We start from the raw sequence: 15293 nt of genomic DNA on the forward strand, positions 1-15293 counted from the left end.
CATCTTTTCAGCCTTTTTTTTTTTTTTTTTTTTTTTTTTTTTTTTTTTTTTAGTTCTTTAATTCTGAAAAAAAAATAACTGAGCCATGGGCTCAGAGTGAGAGAAGAGTGTTTTATGCCAAAGGTCAGGCATGGGGCTTTGCAAATGTGAAGTGCTCTCACACTCCGCTGCATCCTTACTTTATTTTTGACCTCTGTAAAACATATGTCAAATTCCAGGGAGAGGAATTTTAAGGCTGACTAGCTTATTCCTGGTGAATTCTTCAGAAAAGATACCCAGGGGAACTGGATATAGCTATTTGATCTTTTTACCAGTAGAAAATCGCCTCCATTAAAGGTCAATCTGCAGTAAAGTGAGGGTTCAGATTGTACCTTGTCCTGGGAATCCTGGGACACCTTCCAGTGCCACAGATGGCAACTTGTTCCAGCTACATGTGGGCAAACTGAGGTGACAGAGACAAAGAAAGGCATGAGGATGAACTGCAGGATATAAATGTGCTGAAGTTAGGGAAAGAGGGGAGGGTAATGAAGCACCAAGTGTGGGTAAATGGGGCAGTAAAGGGGAGACTTAGGGAGTGAATGGGGAAAGATGGGGAATTATGATATATCCAGTGGTGTAAGGTACTTGAAAATAGTTGGGCATAAGTAAACATGGGTAGCACTTGAGGATGGATGAATGGGCAGAGCGGATTATATTGGAGCTAAGGTAAGGCAAGAGACCATCAGAGCAGACTGCTGGAGTGAAAGAATGATGGGGACTTGTAGGTAACAAAGATATGTGGTATGAAGAGTTATAGTCACAGGACCTTGGGGCAATTGGTGGGACCCAAGTGGTGAATTCCACGACTCTGGACTCAGTGCTCAATGAAGGGCCACTCTGTTCTCCATGTCCTTGTTGGTATGTCTGAGGTCATCATATATCAAAAAAAGGAGCTGGGAATAAAAAATTTGAATCTCTGAAGATGAAGAAAAGCCAAAGAATCTGTAAAATATTAGAATAAATGAATTTAGCTAGGTTGGTAAATACTAGCCCAAAGTTTAAAAATTATTTTTCTTTGTACTAGCAATAGCCATAACAGGGACATAATTCAATGTGGGGGAGCAGAAACACATAAAGTCATTCATTGAGACTCTTGAAAGTAGTTGATTGAGGATTAATCTATAAATGTCTAGAGAGCATTAGGAAAGGAGTGGAAGATAGCTGGAAGGAAAGTAAAAAAGCCATGTATCAGATTCTGGAAGTGAGGGGAGCTGGGGCCCACTCTCAAACAAGATGTTGTAGTGAACTATGAAGATGCCTTGTTACTGAAGGATTTGGCTTCCATATGTTGGAAGCACCAGACACCAGTATTCTTTAAGGAGGCATTATGGCAAAAGATCGATACCCACTCAATAGCTAAATCTGTCTTCCAGTCACCACCCCAGTGTTACTTACTGGTGCTCTCTCACTTTGCAACTTTAGATTTTTCTCTTGTCCAGGGCACTTTCTCAATATGGAGACTATGTCTGCTTTGAGAACTTGTCACCCTTACATAGGCATGATTAAATGTGTCAGACCACCCATGTAAGCTTGGAGTGTTGTCATGGCTAAGAAACACCCATTTCTGTGCAGGCCAAGTCAGGCCATTCTGCTAGACGAGGGAACAGATGTTTCCTCTGGGGGCCACAGAAAATGGAAACACAAGCACACACATGGGGGGATGGGCACAGTCAAGAAACAAGCTACATGTGTGGGCCCATGTATCGGCTCCTCTGCTAATGCTCTTACTAATGTAGACCTTGTCCTCAGCAGCGAAGATAAGTGTAATGTCTTAACTATGAGAACACAAGGTAGGCAAAATGGAGAAACATAAACATGCAAAGATGAATGCAAGAAAATGGGTGTGTCTATGCTATAACATGATAGAGTAGTTCCCTTTTGTCAAGCCTATACTTAAATTTCAGTCAACTCTGTTCCAAAATATTAAATGGAAAATTTCCAAAACTACTGTTTTATATTGGCATGCTGAATATCATCATCTCTTTATCAAGCATTTTCATGCTGTTAGCTACTGCCTGTTAGTCACTTAGTAAGTAGATGATAAAGAAAAGCTTAGCAGGCCACACATGGTAGCACATGCCTTTAACTTCAGCTTTCAGGAAGCAGAAGCAGGTGGAATTCTGTGAGTTCCAGGATAATTATATAGAGAGACCTTGTCTCAATATTTAAAAAAAAAAAATCCCAGCAAATCACAAGAACATGTATGTCGAGGTCCAGTTAAATAAAATCAGGCAACTTCAGTTATTCTTCACCACTCAAGTTAAACTTTTTAATTAAATATGAACATATCAGAAATAGGTGAGTATATAGATCAGAGGCATCTAATTAAAACTAAAATACTTTCTGTTATATAATACTTATATCTCAAAATCATCTCTCTCTGTTGACTAGCTAGAAATCCTCAAACTCACTAAACACTGCAGTATGGATGTTTTGTTTTGAATTTTTCACTAGTTCTATAAGTTTGTACATTGTGTTATGATCATATTTACCCCTCCCTCAAGTCCTTTCAGATCCATACCCCCCCCCAACTTTGTACCATTTTTAAAACACCCATCAAGTCCAATTTGTCATACCCATATATTCTTGGATGTGTGGCCTTCCACTGAAGCATAAGCCGTGGATGACAAGGAAACAATGTCTTCTGGATACAGCAGAGTTGCATATATGAGCTTGGTGGTTGTGACAGCATTTTTAAGACTAAATTCCAACATGGAGAGAGGAAGTGGACATGAAGTCCCACTCCTAGGTGAGGAGCTATTGTTGGCAATTGATAGCCACTAAAAGAGGGAGAGTCCATTTTCTTTATGGAATTCCTGAGCATGTGAATAAGTGGGTATCTGACTTGTGCCCTCTCTTGGGCTCTTTTCCTTCTGCTGGCTGTCTTGTCTGACTTCAATGTGATGGGGTTTGTTTTATCTTAGAATATTTTATATGTTTTAAATGAATGAGTCATTATATACCTAGCCTCAGGGGTAAAGATTAATTAACAGAACTGTTATTTATGCCTCATGGGAGAGGGAAAATCAATTTTCTCTAATGGAATGACACTGGGTCAAACACTCCAGGGAAGAACTCATTTTCAGATATAGTTAACCAACAAATAATGGACTCCACATGTTTGTGTTTGTGCTTTTATTTGGTTACAAATTGGTTTTTTGTTTGTTTGGGTTTTTGAGTATTTAGTTGGTTTGTTTGGGGTGATATATTTTCTAGGTTCTGGGCATTGTTATACTGGGTTTTCAGGTTGTTTTTTGAGCAAGAATATATAGTTAAATTTGTGTTACTAGTGAAGAAGAGAGGATGTGGATGATCTTGGGGAAGGGGAAAATATCAAGATATATTTAAAATATAAATTTATTTAAGTTAAAAAAAGAAAAATACCCTGTCAGACCTTAAGCATAGCTCATTGATGAGAGAACTTACTTATGCTTAAGGTCCTGGGCTCCATTCCAGTTATGCAAATGATAAAAATTTATTACCTGAACTGGATATTTCAGCTTTGGAATTTTTTATTTCTCAGATTTTAGAATACTTGCCTAGGCTTTACAAGTTGAGCATCCTTAATCTGAAAACCCCAAATGCTCCAAAATCTGATTTTAATAATCTAAAAAAAGATAACAATAAAAGATAAAGCCAGGTATGATGGTGCACATCTTTAATTCCAGCACTTATGGAGCAGGCAGATATCTTTAAGTTCAAAGCCAGCCTACTCTACAAAGTCAGTTCCAGGCCAGCCATGGCTACATACTGAGATCTAGTCAATGGTGGTGGTAGTGGTGATACCAGGGCTAACATAATCAGCTTGGCACCTCTTCCTTGACTCATATTTGTTATTACCAAGGTGAATTTTACATTGTACTCTATGGAATTGAGCTCTGACTGTTCCAGGAAACAATGCAAACTTAGGTGTTGCTTAAAAGACAGATATTTGATCCCATGAAAGAACTGAAGTGCTCTGTGCATTAGAGGTTCTCCACATGTGCTGGCTAGTTTTATATCAACTTGACATAAGCTAGACTCATCTGAAAGGTGGGAACCTCAATTGAGAAAATGACCTCCATAATATCCAGCTGTAAGACACTTCTTAATTAGTGACTGATGGGGGAGGATCTGTCACATTATGACTGGTGGCATCCCTCAGCTGGTGGTCCTGGGTTCTATAATAGAGTAGGCTGAACACGCCATGCTGAGTGTCTTAGTCACTTCTTGCTGTGAAGAGACACCATGAACAAGGCAACTCTTATAAAAACAAAACATTGAATTGGCGCTTGCTTACAGTTTAGTCCATTTTAATAATGGCAGGGAGCATGGTAGTAGAGAAAATGGTAGCAATGCTACATCCTGATCTGTGGAGAGAGAGGGGGTGGGAGGGACAGAGGGAAGGAGGGGGAGAACACAACAATCAACAATGTTGAGCCTGGCATGGGCTTTGGAAACCTCAAAGCCCAGCCCCAGTAATAGGAAACTGAAACGCCTATCAGTTGGGTGAGAAATGTACAACTGCCCTCCAAGCCCATAAACCTCACCCACAAATGGCATATTTAACTCCAAGCTAGACTAGATTCTGCCAACCTGCTCTTAGTACACATGGTGAATAGTTTGGCCTCCACCTCCTGTAAAGACCAGGCTAGAGACACTCCACTTTTGCTAGGCCTCCATCTTAGTACCTAATGACTGTTTGCCCTCGACTCAAAATTCCAGAAAGATGAGTCCCCATAAAGCAACCCTAACTCAGTGATCCACACCCAGAAATATATAGCCATTACCATCTACTTGTTATGATTTAGTCAACTGTTTTTTCACTTCTGTGACTTGCTTACAGACATACCCAAAGACTATTTTGAGTAGCCTTATCTGTAGTGGATGTAAATACTTTTGTTTTGATCCCAAATGTGGGAAATGAAACAAACTTGTGAGAGGGCATGTGGTGTTTGTCCACTAGAAGAGGAACTCCCTCATGCAGGGCCGTGGTCTTGCCAGCTGATAAAGTATGGGCTCTGAGAGGATATATATATGTATGAGCCCCAAACTAGGGGCTTGGTCTTTTGGCTTTTACATCTCTTCGCATCACTTGGCTGTTTATCACTTTGAGATGCTCCTAGAAAGAAACACTCTAGACAGTGCTTTAAAATTCTGGGTTCCAGCGTCTGTGGTTGCAATCACTTTCCTGAAAATCTGGCTTGCTCTTTAATGGGTCTTCTGGAATCCTGACAATGAAGAGTGGAATCTGCCCAAGGAACTGAGTTTTAAAAACCTGGGTTTTCAGGTTGCTTTTTGAGCAAGAACATAGAGTTAAATTTGTGTTATTAGTGAGGAAAAAAGGGTGTGGATGAACTTGGAGAAGGGGAAAATATCAAAATATATTTAAATTTTAAATTAACTTAAGTTAAAAAAAAGAAAAATACCCTGTCAGACCTTAAGCATAGCTCATTGATGAGAGAACTTACTTATGCATATACTCCTGTCCCCATTAACCTCTTTTCTGCCCTATCTAGAGTAAGTGGGTTAGAAGGGAGGTATAGGGATTAAAGAACCCCAAATAAAGTAGGTTTGTAAGATATCAAAGCCTACACTTAACCACTTAAACTTGTCAGAACATCTTGTGGTTTACCCGTTTAAAAGCCCTTCCCCATACCCGTCCTTCATAGCAGTCTCAAATTTGGCTCAGAGATTGTTTGTCCTGCTAGCAGCTAATCAAATCTTTTAGTTATAATTGGATTGAGTCTATTGTGTTTTCCCAGAAGTCACAAACTCCATAATAATCCCATGTAATTGTAATTGGAAATGGGGCATCAGGAATTAAGGTCAAATACAAGCATAAAGAGGCCCTGATAGGGCAATTGTCCGAGAAACACCAGAGAGCTCATGGGTTCTCTTCCCACAGGGAAAAAGACTAGATGAGGACACAGGAAGGAGGCAGTTGCTCAAAAGCTAAGAAAAGTCTCACCAGAAACATGTGCGTGCATGCACACACACACACCCCAGCACCCACATGCAAAAAAGAAAAAAAAATCAGATTTGGAGCACTTGGTGTTTTTTTGTTTGTTTGTTTGTTTGTTTTTGTTTTTTCAGATTAAGGATGCTCAACTAGTAAAGCCTAGGCAAGTATTCCAAAATTTGAACAATAAAGTCTAAAGCTGAAATATCCATTTCGGGTATGAGATATCCGACCTGTAACATGTAGTACATACACTTAACTGCATATGTAAAAAGACTCAGGGTGGGGAAGATCGTCAGGAAGTTAATGTGACAAAATATGAATTACTGAAGCTGGTTCAAGAGTGTATCATGGCCTGGACCTTAGTGTTTTCCAGCAGGCATGAAGTGAGTGTCTCTTTATGTCCCACGCTACCTGACAGGATATGTGTAACAGCCTCACCACATCCCAGGAACAGCGACTCCAAGTGATGATTTCATTAAACCCCTGAAACTGTGAGCCAAAATAAATCTCTCATCCTTGGAGTTTCCCAAGGATTTTTTTTTTTTGGGGGGGGGGTGGTTTTCAAGACAGGGTCTCTCTGTGTTAGCCATGGGCATCCTGGACTCACTTTGTAGACCAAGCTGGCCTCGAACTCACAGAGATCCACCTGCCTCTGCCTCCCGAGTGCTGGGATTAAAGGCGTGCACCACCACGCCCGGCCTTCCCAAGGATTTTAATAAAGCGACCAGTTACCAACAAATTCCCCCAGGACTTACTTTGCTTGCATTTAAGCTTGTTCCTATTCCTACAGTGTACTTGAGGAAGAATATGGAGTCTGGTTCATTATCTGCTTCTGACTCACATTTCCTTCCTGACCTTTTAGGGATCTCAGAGGCCCAAAATGCGGGCTAAGAGGCCACATTTTCACATTTGTACTTGAGTGTTCACTTTCTTACCTGAGTGTTTGCCCATTCTTTTAGCACTTTCTAGAAATCATTTGTGTTGTCACTTCTCTTACTTCAGCTTTCCCCATTGTTTTATCCACATAGTATATTTATGCACTCAAAAGATTTGTTTTCTTTGAGACAGGGATTCACTATTGTTGCCCTGGCTGCTAATGTAGACTGCGCTGGCCTTGAACTTAGGGAGATCATCATGCCTCTGCATCCTGAGTGCTGGAATTACAGGTGTTTACCAACATGACTGGCCTAAAAGGAAAATGTATAAGCCAGGGATGTGGCTCAGCTCTTGAATTCTTGGTTAGGTCTTGCAAGGTTCTGGGTTCAGTCCACCACATTTTTCAATTAACTTTTTATGTCTTAGAAAAAAAATTGAGTTGAATGTTTATGTTCAACTACTTATTAAAAGAGTCTCTAGTCTAGGCCTCCCTCAAACTGTGTAGCCAAATGGGCTACATTCTCAGTCCCCAATCTTCATATAATTGAACAATTCATACTGTATTTCCATAATTTAAACATCTTCTCTGGTTGTCTTTCATTTCCCTATTTTCACTTCTCAGACTCTCAGACAACGTTATTGTCTTCAACATATATTGATGGTGCATAGAGTCAGCCTTTTATTTTTGGAAACAGTTTCGCTGTTTAATGCTGAATGTTCTGGAACTATCTATGTAGACTGGGTGTGGTGGTTTAAGTAGGAATGACCCCCATAGATAAGTATGTTTGAATGTTTGGCCATAGGAAGTGGCACTATCAGGAGGTGTGGCCTTATTGGAAGATGTATGTCATTGTGGGGGTGGGGGCTTTGAGGCCTTATATGCATAAACTGTGCTCAGTGTCTCACACACACACACACACACACACACACACACACACACACACACACACACACACAACGTCTTCTCCTGGCATCCTGCAAGTCCAGATGTAGAACTCTCAGCTCCTTCTCCAGCACCATGTCTGCCTTCACGCTGCCATGCTTCTTGCCATAACAATGATGGACTAAACCTCTGAAACTCAAAGCCAGTCCCAATTAGTTTTTCTTTATAAGACTTGCCATTGCCATGATGTCTCTTCATAGCAATGAAACCCCTAAGACAGTGGGCTAGCCTTGAACTCCCAGAGATGTTCCTGCCTCTGCTTCCTGAGTGCAGGGACTAAAAGCATAACCCTATATACTGTCTTTAGAACTGATTTTGGATAATTTTATAATTATTTTAGTTCATGTTTGAATCCACAGTCCCCAACTATATATACTATTTTGGGAGATGGTGGAAACTTGAAATGGGGCCAAGATAATGAAAGTAGGTTTGCTTTTTGAAGGAATACTGGTCTCTAGTCTTCCTGTGCTCAACTTCATATTTGTCATGAGATGAGCAAAGGAAGACCAGAGCTTCTGTCCACGAGCTGAGTAACTCTTGGGGCAGACTTGTCAGTCTGTGACCAGCCTAGCAGATGATAAGTCAGCACTAAATGGCAGGAAACAGTACTTCCCTGGTACAGCGTCTATACCTAATTATCTATTAGGAAGTATCGGCTGTCCTTATTGTTGTTTAAAAGTGATAGGCAAAATTGGTCATGGCTGTGGGAGATGGGTACACAGGCCTCAAATATGATAAAGGTGGAGGGACAACAAAAGCAAAATACCACAGTGGAATTTGTTACAAGTGAAATAGAAGTCTCGTCTTTCCGTGAGAGCTGGAATGAATGGTCCACTCTGGGTGGAGGATAATGGGGCAGATGAAATTAAACTACAGCCCATCCATGTTCTAGATGGCCAAGGGGAAGAGAAGAGACTCAACTGGCCCAGTACTGGCTAGAACCGTATCCTAGTATCCCAGGAAACTCTGCTGTCTGGGTCCTCTCTCAGGGTAAGGCTTCTCAGCTCCTGGTGCCTAACACAAGAGCCAGCATGTGTCAGAGTGATGAGTAACTTGAAGAAAGCATAGTAGCTTCCCCAAAGCAATGTGTCTTCCACAGAGATGCCACTCAGGATCAGATCCCAAAGCAACTGAGAAGGGGAGAGAATTGTTCAAGACTCCAAAATGGAAATATCATCATAGTTTTGGGAAATGAATATCACCACCGATGAATGGAAATGGTGGTAGAGCAAATAGAAAGGGTCAAGGTAGAGTCACTCTGGGTCTGGCTGTAGTCACTTTTGAGGGAAGGTTTGGGGCCATGGGGAAAGGGCTGGAAGACTGGATGAGACCTCAGGGAGTAACCTCACAAGATGTCTTATTTGAGGAAACAGAGTCTGTTATTTTAATGCCCGCAATCTGGCTGCACTAGTTACTATGAGGTGGGCTGCTGCTAAACTGGAGGAAAGCCCAAAGGTGGTGGGTAGGACATAGTAGGGAGAGGGAGGAGAAGGAAAGATTTTGAGATTGACAGCCCAGTGTTGCTGGCTGTATAAGAAACTTGCCAGAATGGCCAATGGCAAAAATGTCTTAGAGACTTTGGGTCGGAAACAGCATTGTGGTTGGGGCTGGAGTCAGAGTCTGAGGTTTTTGTCTGGGTGAGGTTGAGTGAGGAAGGAACTAGAGGAAATACCTGAGTCATTGTTATTTACCAAGTATACATGACTCTGGGTTTGGGTTTCTGTCACACAAAGGCTCCACCCTGTAGTCTTCCATTCCTTTGGAGAACAGGGAACTTATTGCAAGTGCTTTTGCTAAATTTTGGTGTGCTGGCCCTCTTAGTCTTTAACAGTTGGTGAAGATTCAGGTGGCCCGCTTTCAGGCTTGAAAGTCTAATTTTTTTTGGGACAGGGTCTCACAATGTAGCCTTGGCTGGCCTGGAACTCACTACATTAGCCGGCCTGGTGTCAAATTCAAAGAGCTTTATTAAAGGTATGTAGCACCACACTTGATGGTAGCTGAACACACAGAATAAGTTAGATACTTATTACAGACTGCAAACTTATCTCGCCCCTTCTATAGAATTTCAAGTATTACAGGTATCATAAATTTTATTATTAGCTGATAAATGAAAACATGAAGCTATGTATGTTTATGAGTCACCATGTGATGTTTAGTACATTTATACAGTACACTTAAATCTGGTGAAACATACCAGATATCTATTTCCTAAAATATTTATCCTTTTTTCCTCCCTCGCCCCCTTTTTTGAAAAAGGGTCTCAATAGCTCAGAGTGGAGTTGAACTCTTGGACAATGCCCTTGAGTTTCTGACTTTCCTGCCTGTACATCCTGCATGTCAGGATTACAAACACCTGGTTTACGGGTTGCTATGGATAGAATCCGAGGCTTGCTAGGCGACCATCCTACCAACTGAACAATATCCCCAGCCCACATTTATAATTTCTTTAGGATAAAATTTGTTCAAAATCTTTTCTTAACACTTTTGAAATGTATGATTACTACCTATACTACCCCTGTGCACTAACACCTCTATAGGATTCCTATTTACCTCCTTTCACCCTTTCCCCAGGTAGGAAATATTTCTCCATCTTTCTTGTCAACTATGATCTGCCTATTTTCCACCTCTCTCTCATAAAGACTCCTAAGAGCCTTCTCTCTACCCATGGTCTCACATCTATCTTCTTACATGCACCCTTAACAACATTCCTTCCATTTCCTCCTCATTCAGTACCAGAACATTCTTCACCCTACTCATTCTTCATACCCTATTCCTCTCAAGTGACTTCCCTGGTCCCCTCCCTCCTCTTTGATTCTCAGTAGAGAAGAAAGGCAGACTTACCCCCCCATCCTTCCCTGAAACCTTCTCACAGCGCATCTGAGATCATGTCCCTCACACCCTTTTCCTTCTCGCTGACTACAATCTTCCCAACTCGCAGAAGTATACCAGGTTTCTGTGCCACCAGGTTACCCACACTGGCTCCCATTCCTTCAGAGGTGCCACTGCAGCACCATTCACTATCTCTCCCCACTTCTCTCTAGTACAATCCTTTCATTCTGTATCATCCTGCCTCCAACCTCCCAGTAGAAGTGTCTCTCCTCCCACTGCAAGTTTTCTGTGCCACTACCCTGGAGCACATATGTTCAGTCACCTCAGAGCAGACTTGTCTGGGATGTTTTAGGATTTATCTGGAGGACTGTCAAAAGAAACCATAGCAAGTCAAAAATCAGCTGTTCCTTCTAAGGTTTGGGATAAAGATATAATCAACTGGCAGAACTGATAAAAATGTTAAAGACTCAGTAGTCTTCTTTAAAAGTACATGACTAATATGGTCTGGGACAGAGTAGTGATGAAGCATGAGGCTTGGGATAATGAGGAGTCTTAGTAATATAGCCATGGGCTTTTGCCTAAGGTCTTAAGGCAAGAAAATTATAAACTGGCATAAATATAAGCAAGAAGGCTCCCCCCAGATGACTGGGACATGTCACTGAATCCATGTGGTTATCCTCAGTACAAAGCTGGAGGATCCCTAGGGCTGTTTGAGTAGCCCCCAGAGGATGGATAAGACAGTCTATTCTCATTATTGATTTGGAGAGTATGAGCTAAAAGGATCAAATTAAAAAATGGTACAATTATTAGCGATCTGCAGAGTACAGAATATTAGATATAAGAAGATGCACGTTGTTCTTGCTGGGTACTCTGAGAGGGCCAAGGAATCAGGGTGGGCCAAGGAAAGAGTCTCAAGGTGTTAGGAATGTTATGGGTAGGCCTACATATTTTGTTTCATTAGCAATGCTGGCTTAAAGCTTTAAAGTTATCAGATAGATACCCATTGGCACAAACACTGAAAGTTTGCAACTCTACCAACACAAATCTGAGATGAAAATGTTGGTGTGGGAACCTAGAAGGCATTATTTACAGCATTTTGTAAGTGTTGGAGAAAGGAATAATACAGTAAACAGATGATAAAATCCAGTGCTGTGGTGTGTATCTATAGATGAGTGGATGAAGGGGAAACTACCCATGTTGTTACAGAGGGTTAAAGTGCCATAAAATTAGAGGGAAAGTACTGGTATGCTGGTTTGTGTTCTGTGCTCCCATATTCTAGGAACAAGGGAGGACAGAAAATAAAATAAAATGAGCAATACAATTAAGGTTGAGTGTGTCGGTACTGTCATAAGATGGTCACTGGAGGCTCATGTAACATAGTAGTATTGCCACACATGACTACTGTTGTAAACATAGTAGTTGTTGTGCACACCTCAAATCCATCATATCCTGTCCATAGTCACAGCAGGAGCTGCTGAAACAGAAAGATGCATCAACACCAGAGGAGGTGTACTGGTGGGCAGACAACTACAAGCAAGGTGTGAGAGTACAAGGAGGAAGAAAGGCCTAGTATGTGGAAGCTTTCTGTATTCCCCTCTGCTGGAACTGAGAAATTGGGGGTGACAATATTCACCTGTTACAGTGCTTGTTAATGAAATGTAAAATAAACCAGTAAGCACATCAAAGTCTCCAAATGTTAACTGCTATTTCTGTCACCACAAGCTTCTCTCCACCCAACAAGGATGTCTTTTGTAGTCAGTGTTCTACTGCTGTAAAGAGAAGCTATGAACATGCCAGCTCTTATAAAGGAAAGCATTTAGTTGGGACTGGCTTATCTGACTGTTTCAGAGATTTAGTCCATTATCATGGTGGGAACCATGCAGGCAAACAAAATGCTGGAGATCTACATCCAGAGAGAGAGAGAGAGAGAGAGAGAGAGAGAGAGAGAGAGAGAGAGAGAGAGAGAGAGAGACGGGCTTTTGAGACCTCCAAGCCCAGCCCAGTGATACACTTCCTCTAACAAGGCCACACCTCTGAATCTTTCTAATCTATTTGAATAGTGCCACTCCCTGGTGACTCAGCATCCAAATATATGAGCCTATGGGAGGGGAGCATTCTTACTCATACTACCATATTCCTCTCCATGGCCCCCGTAGACTTGTAGCCAAACCATAATGCAAAAATGCATTTGGCCCCCATACTCCATCATAGTCTCAATACTGTTTAAAATTCAAAAGTTCAAAGTCTCTTCTGAGACTCATGGTAGTCTCTTAACTGTAACTCCCTGTAAAATCAAAATCAAAAACAGATCACATAGTTATAACATACAATGGCATGGAATATACATTACCACTCCAAAGGGGAGGAAAGCGAGCAAAGTAAGGAAACGATGGATCAAAGCAAGTCTAAAAACCAGCATCCAAATACTGCATCTCTATGCCTAATATCAAAGTGCTCTTCAGATCTCCAACTCTTTTCAGCTTTGTTGGCTGCAGTACCTCTCCCTCTCACCCGCCTTCCCCCCTCTCTTCCCCATCTCTGATTCTACACCTTGTTAGCTCTCTTTGTCAGATATTACATGACTCTGAAATCTCCGACATCTTGGGGTCTCCAAAACAATCCAGGCCTTACCTTCACACCTTGGAGCAATGGCCTCTCTGAGCCTCCGTTCAAGAGCACTCCTGATATACAATCATATCTCCTTCTGTCATGCTTAATTTCCAAATGAAAACAATAACCAGGTTATAAATATGCCTAAACATGATATAACTATCTCACATCCAATTGCATTATATATTTAACCAGGTCATAATTATACCTAATATAACTATCCCTCATACAAATGCAAATGCATTATAAATTTAGAATGTGTGGCAATGTTCTTTGAGGAATAGTCTTTTAGTATCTCAAACTTAAATATGATAATCATTGATATTCTCTTCATTGATATTGCATCACATGATAAAGAAATTGAGGAAAGAAAATACAAGTATCTTTACAAACACATTCTTCACAAAACATGGCAAATACTCATGTCAACTATAATTCTCATGTACGGCCTTAGCTGGTATTTATACATACATTCCTCTACTAGCCATTCTGTATTTCCTCCACCTTCTGAAAGCACATCAGCAGGTCTTGCCTCTTTTCCTGGTGAAGTGACTATCCCTTCCTTCCTAATTGGTCTGTGCCCTTTGTCATCCTGCCTGGATTAGATCGTTGTAGTTTCCCACTGACTTTATGCACAGAGCATGGTGGCACCATGAGGTGCCCCTAAAGGATCTCCTATACTCCAGACATAATTCTTACCTCCCTATGGAGAAGCAGTCCAATTTCCCCCTGGTAATCTAGATAAATCACCCCTCCTAACACTGTTATTCCTTTCTTAAGCCTTTTGCTTTGAGGGAATTAGAAGCCCAAAGTGGCCAATGGGAAGTCTGAGCTTCCAGTTTAATGAAATGTTGTGGCTCCTGGCGGGAGTGATCACCCTCTGGAACCAAAATTTCTAGGCCAACATAATGTATGGTTGCAGGAACAGATGGCAAATTTTTTCCTAGAGGGTCTAAGGGTGGTGTTTGAAACTATTCCTTTTCACACCCCTTGTTTCCTGTACCTGTGGATCCTGGCTATGGGGGGAATAATCCCCAATAGGCATGCCCAGTCATTTGTGTTTTAGTTGATTCTAGATATAGTCAAGATAACAATCAAGAATAGTCACCTCCAGTCCATCCAATTCCTACACACACACAAACACACACACACACACACACACACACACACACACACACACACACACACACACACACACACGTAACTTTAGCTATAAGACACTGGCCTGAATTTTCACCTAGGGCTAACCAAAACTGGAATAACACCCTTGCAAATCAGGCCTACCACCTAGAGCTTCTGTATGTCCTGCCTGCCAAAGAAACTGCTCTGAAACTCTGCCCACCAGTACACTCAGCCCATCACCTTTGCATGCTCTGCCCACCATATAAATCCTCCACTCACGACATACACCCCCATCTGGAGAAACTTCCACTGCTGCCAACTCCATGCCCTACCACTATGTAAGGTGAGTGCATGCACACCCCTCTTATTAGGCAAAATGCACACACACACACACACACACACAAACACATGCCCCCATGCCACTCCCACTGTGGAGAACACACCTTTAGGCCTAACTCTTCACACGGAGCATGTTTTCTATCCACCTCAATATTTTGACACCACTTGCTCTTCATTTTTGTGTCAGAAAATAACCCAGTGTTCCATGAGAGAGACTGTCCCCCCTCCCGTCAGTTGATATTGTGGAGAGTTGCAGGCTAGTGTGGCAGTGCAGACACTATAGGAGAATGGAAACAGCAGTGGCTGTTGAGATTATATATACAAAATGCCCTTTGGCAAGTTATATGAAGATAAGATAACCTATGAATATATACCATCTCTCAATTCTATCAACAACAACAACAAAAAAAGAGAACAAAATCCTACAAATTAAAACATGACAATATGCTATCCAGGTGTTGTGGTTTATAAGACTTAGAAGCTGTGGGTGTTGATGAGGAGAAAGCAGTCACCTTCCAGCAAGTGGGCAATTTCTGGAGAGATTCATGCTCTATAGAGAGCTTCTATTAAATTATAGAGATAAAAGTGCAA

The sequence above is a fragment of the Acomys russatus genome, chromosome X (genome assembly GCF_903995435.1).
Source record: "Acomys russatus chromosome X, mAcoRus1.1, whole genome shotgun sequence".
Taxonomy (NCBI): domain Eukaryota; kingdom Metazoa; phylum Chordata; class Mammalia; order Rodentia; family Muridae; genus Acomys; species Acomys russatus.